Source organism: Triticum aestivum, chromosome 5B, assembly GCF_018294505.1.
Source record: "Triticum aestivum cultivar Chinese Spring chromosome 5B, IWGSC CS RefSeq v2.1, whole genome shotgun sequence".
Lineage (NCBI taxonomy): Eukaryota > Viridiplantae > Streptophyta > Magnoliopsida > Poales > Poaceae > Triticum > Triticum aestivum.
The window spans coordinates 111,286,392-111,296,172 of NC_057807.1; the positions used below are offsets into that span (position 1 = coordinate 111,286,392).

At 41.1% G+C, this 9,781-nt stretch overlaps 1 pseudogene; it reads right to left on the reverse strand.

The window, feature by feature from the left end:
* Positions 1-3,165: 3,165 nt before the first annotated feature.
* On the reverse strand, positions 3,166-8,942 carry LOC123110683 (factor of DNA methylation 1-like; annotated as a pseudogene).
* Positions 8,943-9,781: the final 839 nt, after the last annotated feature.

Here is a 9,781-nt window from a genome sequence, read left to right on the forward strand (position 1 = left end):
CAAAATGGGGGAGATTGAAAGAACATGCGGTGCCCCCATGTTTGGTTTTGATAATTGATGACAATCTCTATGGACTAATTGTTGTCTTGAGTTATATTTGAAGGATTTGTCCATAGGCTTTTCTTGAAGTCCATGTGCTGGTTTCAAGGAGTTTATGAGTTGACCAAGGTGCTATTAAGGAATTATCCAAAGATTGGTCATATGAGTGTTGAGCTTATTGCAAGCATGTCTTGAAGAAGAAGATTGTGTGATCATTCATGTTTACCTTCAAGACATCATCCAAATGAAGAGAGTTGGAAAGATTCAAGGTTGATCAAGACTAAGTCAAGAGTGAATCAAGTTGATCAACTCACAAAGCATAGAAGATGTACCGAGAGGGATCGAGTGATCCCATGGTATGGTAAGCATTGTCCGTTGCACTTTGTGTAGTAACCCATGGTCTATGTGAGAGTTCTATGTGGGGTTAGGTACGTGTCCATGGGCTTGCATCAAGAGGAAGATATCATACAACCCATGGAAATGATGACATCAAGTGGTGATCATCATCAAGATTGCCGTGTGCAAGTTGAAGTGGAGCATCACGAAGAGATAAAGTGCTTGAATCTTGTCATCCATTGTGGTGTCAATGGACTTGTGAATATGTGCCGAAGAGTGGCTCACCCATAGTGGACTATAGGGAAGCAATCATCTAGTCTTCATCGAGCCAACGCATTCAAGAAAGGTGGTCCAACTTGAGGGAGTCAAGATCGCCATCATCTAGCTCAAGTGGACCACGTTTAAGGCAAAGGTTTGACCTTGATAGGTTTTGTATTTTACCGGTCTCGTGTTGGTAGTTGGGAGACCGGGTTATAGGATCGTTTGTCGTACTATCAAGGGGGGCTCTCAAGTTGGTAGCTTGATCATATCATTAGTAGAGAGCTCAAACCATTGCATACTTGCATCCTGTCTCTTGGTTCTTGTTTGGTTCTCTTTGTGAGTCTTAGAGCTTATGGTCATCTTGATGACAAGCTTTAGTTCATCGAAAACGGAGTTCGCATGCGTCTTCTATGATGTTTTCGGTGTTGGAGGTTTTACCGCTCTTATTCGAGGAAGGGTTCTCACCATTTTCTTATGGGCCTTTTCTCATTTGGTTCTTATTGATATTTCTATCAAGATTGTGTTAGCCCATGTCGTTAGCTTTCCAACAAACTTGGTTTCGTTGAATTCGAAGTCCGTTTGCAGAAGTTGTGGCTGCTTTGGTAAAGGCTGCAGCGGTACTACCGCGACTAGAGCGGATGTAAATTTTTACTACCACTCCAGAGTGGTACTACCGCGGCTCCTGAGCGTTAGTACCGCTCCGGACCAAAATCTCGTGTTTTGCTCAGCGAAGGTAGGCACGGAAGTATTTTTTTTTAGTACCGCTACTATTTGCGGTAGTACCGTGAGGTCGAGCGGTAGTACCGTGAGGACGAGCGGTAGTATCGCTCCGGCAGTTCTACTGGCCTTTTGCTTCCTCGCTGTTGTTTTTCAAAGGGGTACTACCGCCCTAGCGGTAATACCTCCTTGGAGCGGTAGTACCGCTCTATGCGGGCTGTGAGCATAACGGTTGGATTTTCCCCACTTATAAAAGGGGGTCTTCTTCTTCATTGAACGTCATCTCTTAAGCTCGTGTTCTTCCCCCATTGTTGACCTTCTTCGAGCTTGCTAACTCTCAATCCCTCCAATGATTATTGCTAGTTCTTGAGGGAAAAGAGAGAGGAGATCTAGATCCACATTTCCACCAATCACTTTCTCCTCTAAGTGAGGGGAACCCCTTGGATCTAGATCTTGGAGTTCTTCGTGTTCTTCTTTCGTTCTTCCTCTCATTTTCCTCCCTAGCATTAGTTGCTTTGGTGGGATTTGGGAGAGAAGGACTTGGGCACTCCGTGTGCCCTTGCCATTGCATTGGTGCATCAATTTGAGTTTTCCACGTGATATGTGGAAGTTACAAATTGAGAAGCTTATTACTCTTGGGTGTTTGGTACCCTTGAGCTTGTTACTCTTGGGTGTTTGGACACCCTAGAGCTTGTTCCTCTTGGGTGCCTTGGCGCCCTAGACGGTTGGTGTTGTTCGGAGCTCAATCATTATGGTGTAAAACTCCGGGCAAGCGTCGGGGTCTCCAATTAGGTTGTGGAGATCGCCCCGAGCAATTTGACGGGTACCGGTGACCGCCCCCAAGGGTTGTCGAAGTGTACGGGTTAGATGACCGCCCCCAAGGGTTGCCATTTGTACGGGTTCGGTGACCGCCCTCAAGGGTCCCTTAGTGGAATCACGACATCTTGCATTGTGCGAGGGCGTGAGGAGATTACGGTGGCCCTAGTGGCTTCTTGGGGGCATTGTGCCTCCACACTGCTCCAAACGGAGATTAGCATTCGCAAGGGTGTGAACTTCGGGATACATCGTCGTCTTCGAGTGCCTCGGTTATCTCTTACCCGAGCCCTTTACTTATGCACTTTACTTTGTGATAGCCATATTGTTCTTTGCCATATATCTTTCTATCACATAGTTGCTTATCTTGCTTAGCATAAGTTGCTGGTGCACATAGGTGAGCTTAATTGTTGTAGGTTTTGTGCTTGATAAATTAACTGTTAGATTTATTCTGCATTTGTTCAAGCGTCCTTCCCCTCTATCCTATTCACGAACAAGACCGGACGTGACAACGAACATTTAGTGATATCTGCTTCGGTGATCACAGTTGCAATTGCCCTAAGTCACCAAAAATTCACAGGGGCATGCACGTGTGGAGCACGCACCTACCCAGCCACCTGATTACCCCACGATTCGTAAAGTAGTTGGGCCCGCACGAGGGCACAGTCAACCCATCCCAACCACCCGATTACCTCACGATTCATAAAGTAATTGGATCCTGCATAACCTCACGATTTGTAAAGTAATTGAATCCCACACGAGGTACAATAAGTATCAAGTTTTAATCTTTCAAACTTGCGGTTGTTCGCTCATCCAGTTCCAGAGTTGGAACTTTAAGCGTTTTTTTTACTGAAGTTGTGATTTCGTGGGCCATCACAACATCGCCATTGTCGCGGTCAAAAACTAATTAGATTTGCCAAAAGCCAGTTGCCGAATTGTGTTTGCTAAAAAAAATGGCCAGGAAAAGCTTAGACAAACAATAAAACAGGCAAGAGACAATTTAAAAGGCTAGTTTAATATATTACGTTTGCAGTGCAGCACGACAGTGCAACGATGCAAAAGTTCCCCGCATCAGCAAGCTTTACAGTTCAAAGTAATGTAGGTGCCGCTGAATTGCTGCTGGAGAGGACAGCTAAAATACGATGGACAAAAGGGCTGCATGCGTTAATCTATTTTAAGGTTCGTAGTTAGGCAGTACTAAACGATCACATAGCACACGAGTACTAAACGATCACATAACACACGGATCATGACAATGTTCTGCCATACGATCAGCTGCGGTTTCGTTCTTCGACAAAATAAGACTCCTCCAGTCTTCAGCTCTTCACCATAGGTTTGCTACTTCTACTGCCCCTGTTTCCAAAATGGAGTCGATACGACAGACCTAGTCAGAAAACAGGATCAGATGTATTGGTTTAATTTTAATATTTTTTCATGCAACATCAGCTAGGTTCATGTTTTTCTTCAGAAAATTGCTTTCTCAAAATTTATAAGGTCCAGAATTTCTAGGATCTGAAATTAAAGCGATTCAAAGAACAGTAAATCACCTCCATGTCCTTCCACCAGCCTGCCTTGCGCCTGCAAAGTCAGTTCCTGCATACATCCAGACAAGTCTTCAAAATATATTTAATGGGTACTATATACTCCCTCCGTCCGAAAATACTTGTCATCAAAATGAACAAAAAAGGATGTATCCAGAACTAAAATATGTCTAGATATATCCCCTTTTATCCATTTTGATGACAAGTATTTCCGGACGGAGGGAGTATAATCTAATTTTATCAAATCAAATTTTATGTTTTATGAGCGTGGGCTCATTCATATTAACTTATTCAAGTGTTTGTATCAAAAGATCTAAAACATTCATGGTACTGCACGAAATAATTTAGGTGCATGTACAAATATTCATTGAAGAATGTGATTATGTGTACTGTACAAGGAAACAGGAGGTACCAAATTACGTACCAAAGACATGTTCTTATCTTCATCTTTTGTACAGAGTACATATGGTTCTTTTTTTTCACAATTTGTTACATGTACCTAAATTTAACATTTTTAGAACATTGTGATTTTCGGCAAAAATTTCTGGAAGCACAAAAGTCTACGAACTCATGGAGGGGTAAATGTGGACATAGGTTCATATAAGATTTTCACTTAATACAAATCGGCTACTATAAATCATGCGAGATCTATTTAGTATGTATTAGAAGGCCAAAAATGTTTGGCTTTCCCAGCTCCTAAGAGATACTCCTACTAGTTTGCATTGCCATTTCTCACAAGCATCAAAAACTATGAATACCATTATGGCGTTCCAATCAGTACTAATGTTTCTGTTTTAAATTATACACAAAGGACAATCTATAAGAAGCAGAAGATTCTTACTTGAAAACACATGTTAAGCTCGTACTGTCATACCTGCGAGTTCTCAGACGCCTCACTTGGCTGCACATGTACTCAACACTTTCACTGCGAGTGGCTGTCCTGTCCACCTTTTGATTCCAAATCACGGGTATGATGGTTCTGTCCGTCAGCCTGCCACATTTTTCGATTTCCACCAAACAATTCGCCACAGCCTTGTACACGTCTTCACCCCATTCAGCACGTAGCTTTAGCAGATCGGCATCATCGACATCAATCTCCTAATCACACAAATAATAGTAAAATCTCATAAATTATCATCTCCACCAAATGATAAGGAAGGCAGGTTATGGTCTGTAAAAGAACTTTGAGGTTCAGACAAGATGGTGCAGTAGTACCTTAGAGATACCTTCCTTAGGGTTACCTTTCTCCATGACAGTTTTGGAGGGATTCCACTCTGGGTTCAGCAGCTGCTTCTGCCAAAAGTTGTACAACTCAGAAGCTTTCTTCGAAGCTTCTTCTGGAGGCAGCTTCTTAAGGCATGCCTGTTGGAACGGCTTGTAGCTCAATTCGCCTATATTCTTTATTGCAATATTCCGTAATTAAGTAGCACTAATATCCATGAATCCCTGGAGCACAAGAAATTTTCAATATTCCACCTCGTGTTCATTTTTCAACAGAACAGTTAAAATAGTGTGACCAAACAAGCCATGGTTGGCCATAGAGCTACGAGCAAACATTCCACACTTTCCAAAGAATGGCTGAGTAACTTCAACAAGGATTTTCAGTTTATTTTAAGTAGGTATCACCTGAAACGTCTTATATTATTTTCTTTCTTTTATTAGGTCATTATTCACTTATTAAGCTCTCTGGGTTAACTCTGCTTATCGTCTTGTACACTTTACTGCTTCTAGTTATTATTAATAAAAACTGCAGTGGGGCTTTTCTCCACTGTTTGCCATATAAAAAAAGTTCAAAAAGTAATGATCAGAATGCATGCAGAATCTAATGTCAGCAGAGGGTGACCGAACCTTGATCAGCTTAGAGTGGATATCAGAAAGTTCCTTTTTAGCATTCTCAAGCTCAGTGCTTAAACCTTGATCATCTTGATCAGGATTGTCCATAACACCATGCTCATCAGCAACTTCACCGTTGCCATCAGATTCTCGTGTCCGTTTATTCTGTGCATAAAGATTCATCAGGGCATTACATTGCGCTGACAAACACACGTACACAATAAAGTGGAAAATTTTGTACTTTGTTAAATCACCAAGATCAATGACTCCAAATAAGAATAAGACAATGATCACTATACTAGTTTACCAGTCAATGACCCAATGAAATGTAACTACTCGACAGCACTACTGCAAATAAAGATCCACATAGATCAACTGCAGCTAATAAACTGAAGATCTGATAAAAAATCCATAAACAAAAGAACGATCAAGATGCTATACTGTAATCTGCAATCTGAACAGAGGTAGTGTCCCTCAAATTCATTCAACGCAGCAAGGATTAGCAATCAAAATGCGATTTCCAATTGCTCCAAGGAAAAATACTCACTCTTCCAGACTGGCTACTCTGAAGACCACTTCCCTGCAGTGCTAGTAGTACATGGCTAGACTCCCTTGCTTCCAGCTCTTCCTTTAGAGATTCAATCTCTGCTGCCTGTTCTTCATTCCTTGTTTTCAGTTCAGCGATCAGTTTGTCCTTTTCAGTGATCAGTTTGTCCTTTTCAGTGACAGCTGTTCACAGTACCAAAAAGAATAGAACAAAGCTCAGTTTAGTTTTTTAGGATTATCTTTTGGTTTGGCTGACAATAAAATTCAAGTGTGAAGTATCGGTTGTATAGCTTAAGGTAGTAAACTACTCGCCCTGTCGTACTTAGATGACATCCTAGAATGTGTACAGTCAAAACATTTCTAACTGTGACTCACCATGTGAAATCTTATTTAGTATCGTTATTTTGAAACTAATACTATTAGACCAGTAAGAGAAAATGCATTTATTATATCACAAATTTTCAAATTTCTCATGTGACAAACATAGAAAAGTTGCATAGCAGAGACCAAGTCCATGCACAAAACATATTTTTTAACAAACAGATGGGAGTACTGTGTTTCTGATGATCCTATTATGTCATGGCAACAGAATTCATCTCTTGCGATACGATCTTCTTATGTAGAAATTACGAGCACTTCAAAGTTATCACCCAGACGCTTATTATTACATACTAAAGGATATGGAAATTCCTACTAAAACACAAGAGTTTTTACCATTCTGTTGTAGCAGAAGCGTTGCTTTTTCCTCCATGACACAGTGAAGCGCATTGTTGATGCCGGCGTAGTCCGTATAGGCACTCTTGTGGAACTCCAGCCTGGAGTGAACATCAGAAGCCAACACATCAAGGCTTGCATGCAAACAACGTGCGCCTCCCGTCTCAGCCATATAGCCTGCAACTGGACCTATAAAATATCAGAATATAGATCCATTTGGGTTTAATTTATCAACCAATTATTGTGGAAACCAGTAACTGATACATCCGTGGTCAGGGGTTAGAAGCAGTACACAATCTTTACTGTCCTCAGAATTTATGTATCATTATTCCACTAAATTTAATGAGATGGCACTTTCTTTTCCTTTTTGTACTTTTATTCTTCATCCACGCAAACTTTCTTTGGTACAAGTTCATGAGGTGCCAAAATAACAAGTGCCAGTTGCCAATGAATTACCTAAAGAGCAAAATAAAGGTAACTGAAGTATTATCCAAGGTGTCATTTCTTGTTCATAAATCTTAGTTTTACTAACTCATTTGTCTGCATATTCCAAATATTAAAGGAAAATTAAATAGTATTAGCTGGAATCTAAACCATGCATGAAGTCAACATACTTGTAAATCGATAAATGTGCACCCAAATAAATGTTCTGAGAATTAAAAAATTCATAATAATAAATGCAAATCTAAATCTTGATACAGAGAACTCCTGATTTCCCTGAATTATTTTGCTAAATAGAAATAGTTTCAACCACATATAAAAGAATTTTAAAAAAATTATATGTGTGGGCATGAAAAGTCAAATTAGTGACAAATGTCAACCATAAGACATGATCAAATTTAAAGTCCCTACTAGGATCAACTTCGAAATTACATTACATTAAATTAAGAACAGCAATGAAAATCGGAACCTAGGAAAATAAAACTTGAATTTGTATTTGTGTTGTATGAAGTGCTAACTGGAGACACCAGACATGGAAATAAAAATTAATCTGAAAACTCAGTCATTGCCAGTTAGCCAGAGGAAAAGAAAAACATCATGTCGATTTCTGAATAAGTCAGAGCATACAATTGGATTGCACATCCACGGTGAGGCATACACATGTAATGATTTTAAAAGAGTTGTAACAGAGAAAATGCAATTGGGCTCCCTAAAATGGCAGGTAAATGATCAGTCAGACGAATCGGCATGCACAAATACTTTTTTTTTGCAGGGAAGTCGGGGGCTTTATCGATTAATGAATAGGTTTACAATCCAAAGCCAAAAGGCTTAAAAGATTCTGGGGAGCATCTTGTAACCACAAATCGGTTCAACATGCACGCATGCTTGGCAAGAAAAAATGGCAGGTGTACCAAGTGCTCTAGTTATATATGAAATTTCCGTGTCGAATCTGTTTTATTGTAGATTTACAGTGTTGTCCAAGAACCCTTCTTTTAGCTGAGTAGCACGTTTTTTTTATGTTTCCCGAATACGTTGATGTACCAAATACTAAGAGAGGAATAGGGATAACACAATATGTGCTTCTTTATTGGACGTTACCTCTTCTAGAAACAGCAACGGTTACAGCTTACAACATCAAGATCTATCATGATAAACACTGACGAACTCCCCCATCCCAGAAATATGGTGTTTCTCTGATGACAAAAGAAAAATACGAACAAGTTGCAGGGAAAACGTCACCTCAGCAGGAGTGGATGCAACAGCGCCCCCCTAACAGATCTGCAAAGGGGAAAATCAAGCAGGTCAATAAAGGACAGAAAGGGGAGTAGGCGAGTATTGCAGCATACTACTACAAAACTGGAATGTAGCTTCAGGAAGAAATGCAGGCAGAAATCTGCGGTGACCAAGAACGAAACGAATGGGATGGAACTACGAAGAACAGAGCAAAACAATATCAACCGAAAAGGAGGTCCAAAAATACGGAACAACATCAGGAAAAGAATGTCTGCTACCGAAAACATCAGTCGAATCTGCAACCAACCGGATGGATTCTAGTACCTCTGTCGATTGCTCACGGCAAAGACTAGAGAGCTTTGGAGTTTCTTGTTTTCTTCGTTTTCCTGGATGGATTGGTGAATGCGGGGGGAGGGGGGCCGCCGGGCCGGGGGGTTAATGGCAAAGCAGCGTCTGGGGAAGCTGCGATTAAGACGAGGCGGCAGAGCAGGAGGAAGCAACGAGGGGACGAAATCACTGTTTTGACCTTGTCACAGTTTTTAGTCGCAAACTGAACCCGATAAGAAAGTATTTCACGTTTTGACCCTTTTAGCAACGCCAGAGCCCGCGGCGTTTCTGGTGAACATGGAAACGCCGACCAGGCTAGCGTTTCTTCCCTGGCCCATTGTCAGGCCGAGTTGGCGTTGCTTGCTGACCTGGCGGGATTGAAACGCCTAGCCAGCTAGCGTTTCTAGAAACGCCAGCACCAATGGCGTTTCTGGTGCAGATATTTTAGGTGGTCGTGGGGCTTGCACCCACCACTCACTCCTCACTCTCTTCTCCCCCATTGGCCTATTCCGAGCTCTTGGCCTTTTCCCCCTTTGTGTCCCTCACTTAGCCCCTCTCAAATCCTTGCAAATCGATTGGGTTGGTCCGTGGATCCGGTGTCATTTTCGTTCGTTGAGGTAACCTCCTTCATCTCACAAATTTTGATTGGTTGGATTTGCCCATTTGGATTGATTTGGTCTTGTTGTTCCTAACCCTAGTTTTGAACATGGATATCTAATGTGATGTTTTTAGTATTGTTGTTCCAATGGTGTGTTGCATTGTGATGTTGTTGAGCATACCTTATTGTTTGGTTTATGACTAATGTTAAGATTTAGGGTTAGGGTTATGCCTAATGTTAAGATTTATGGTTAGGGTTAGTGGTTTTGTTAGAAATGTGGTATATTTAGCATTGTACATTTTTAACCTTATGTTCCCCTTTTTTAGATGGACAAGATTGTGAATATTCATTATGTTGACAAAGAGGCATTCATGAATGTGGA